General features: G+C 34.0%; 1 long non-coding RNA gene across 1 annotated transcript; it reads left to right on the top strand.

Moving 5' to 3' along the window:
• Positions 1–431: 431 nt before the first annotated feature.
• LOC121129798 (uncharacterized) lies at positions 432–1,448 on the top strand. Its single transcript, XR_005868512.1, has 2 exons — positions 432–1,073; positions 1,134–1,448. It is a non-coding gene; the product is annotated as an uncharacterized lncRNA (long non-coding RNA).
• The last annotated feature ends 268 nt before the right edge of the window (positions 1,449–1,716 follow it).

The following is a 1,716-nucleotide window of genomic DNA, read 5'->3' as shown; positions in this document are numbered from 1 at the left end:
TTGTTATACAACAGTCGTTTAGTAAGTTGATGTTTTTGTGAAATGTATTTATGTTAATGACAAAATTGAGTCTCGAGCTGTCATTAAATATTTGTTTTCTAAAATGGGTGAAACAGCTAGTCATATCCATGTAGCACCTGCTGATAGTTAATCACCAAAGTTTCAGCCATTTAGGACAACAAATATTTAATGAAAGCTCGATACTCGATTTTGTCAATTTTCAGGAAAAACATTTCACATCAACACGCTCAAACGACCAGTTGTTATGTAACAGTCGCTCGTGTGAGTTGATATTTGTGTTTTCGTGAATTTTTTTTGCAAAATGAACAAAAGGGAGTCGCGAGCTGTCATTAAATATTTGTTGTCTAAAATGACTAAAATAGCTAGTGACAATTTTACGAGGATTAAGCAATACCATAAGATTTTTAAGATCCGAAATATCCCTCCGTAAAAGTTTTACCAAAAGCCGGTTCAGTTATATAATCTCGGATCTTTTTGGATAATACAATTTTACTTATACCGTTTCTGGTTACTTCGGATCCGACTCAAAGATCCTTCCTATTCCTATCCCAAACAAACCCTTATTCTTACTCTCCTTCTTTCAAAATCACATACACTACATCATTTATCTTATCTAGGGTACACATATTATTATTTTCAATTTTTCAAAAGTAAAATTTCAAGGAGAGGTTGGGTATCCTGTATAAGTGGGCCCATACGTCATACTTTCTCTTTCTATCTCGATATTGGAGACAACGACAGAGGATAGTTTAAATGCAACTCTCACAACCTTTTAATAATAAGGAAATACATTTGCTACGCGAAGTGAAGAGAAGAATATAATTGGCAGAGGAAGAAAAGACCCGAAGTGAAGCGGAAGGATCTCGACTTTTCCGAGTTATTCGTTTAATCAGCACTTCGAAGGTTCATGAAAGTAGATGGAAGGTCTCATTGTGTGGAAGAAGTTGTGAGTTTGGATCTTATGGAGTATTTGGAGGAGAGGGGAGGGGTAGTTCTCTCGGAGTCCATCCGTTGACTGAGAGAGGAGGCCGGAGGAGATCATATCTAATTATGTAAGGCATTACGACTTTTTCTTATATCTACCGTGATCATGAAATTAGAATTACTTTCAGGAATACATTGCATGTGCAAATTCGTACTGGCGTTTTTCTTCTTGGACATCGATGAACTCGGAAAGGAGTGAATTCAAGGCATAATTTAAATATTTATTAATAAATAATCATGGTTCTTATTGAAAATTAACTATTTGTTACCTAATAATAAGGCTTAATATCACTATTTAATATTACATTAATTATCACTTGGTTTTGTGATGATTTTATCGATCCCTAATTCTTGGAATAAGTTTACAGGTAGGATTATACAATCATAGTAGTTTTTATTGTAATATTAGAATAATAGTAAATAAGCAATAATTAAAAAATAAACCTACCTATTATTAATAATGTAATTTAAATTAAGTAATAACTCGGAAAAGTCGAGATTCTTCCACTTCACTTCGCGTCTTCTCTTCCTCAACCAATTATATTCTTCGCTTCAGACGTGCGGGCCAACTTATACAGGATACCCGAGAGGTTTTGTGAGGACATTTATCTAACAAAATCCTCGGAAAATAGTACTCAGTAAACTATTATTTAATATGTGAGCAATCATCTCTAATAATAGCCTCCATACAAGGCCTAAATCCCTTGCAGA

The sequence above is a fragment of the Lepeophtheirus salmonis genome, chromosome 14 (assembly GCF_016086655.4).
Source record: "Lepeophtheirus salmonis chromosome 14, UVic_Lsal_1.4, whole genome shotgun sequence".
Lineage (NCBI taxonomy): Eukaryota > Metazoa > Arthropoda > Copepoda > Siphonostomatoida > Caligidae > Lepeophtheirus > Lepeophtheirus salmonis.
The sequence above is the reverse complement of the archived record's forward strand: the minus strand, read 5'-3'. Positions and strand labels throughout refer to the sequence as shown.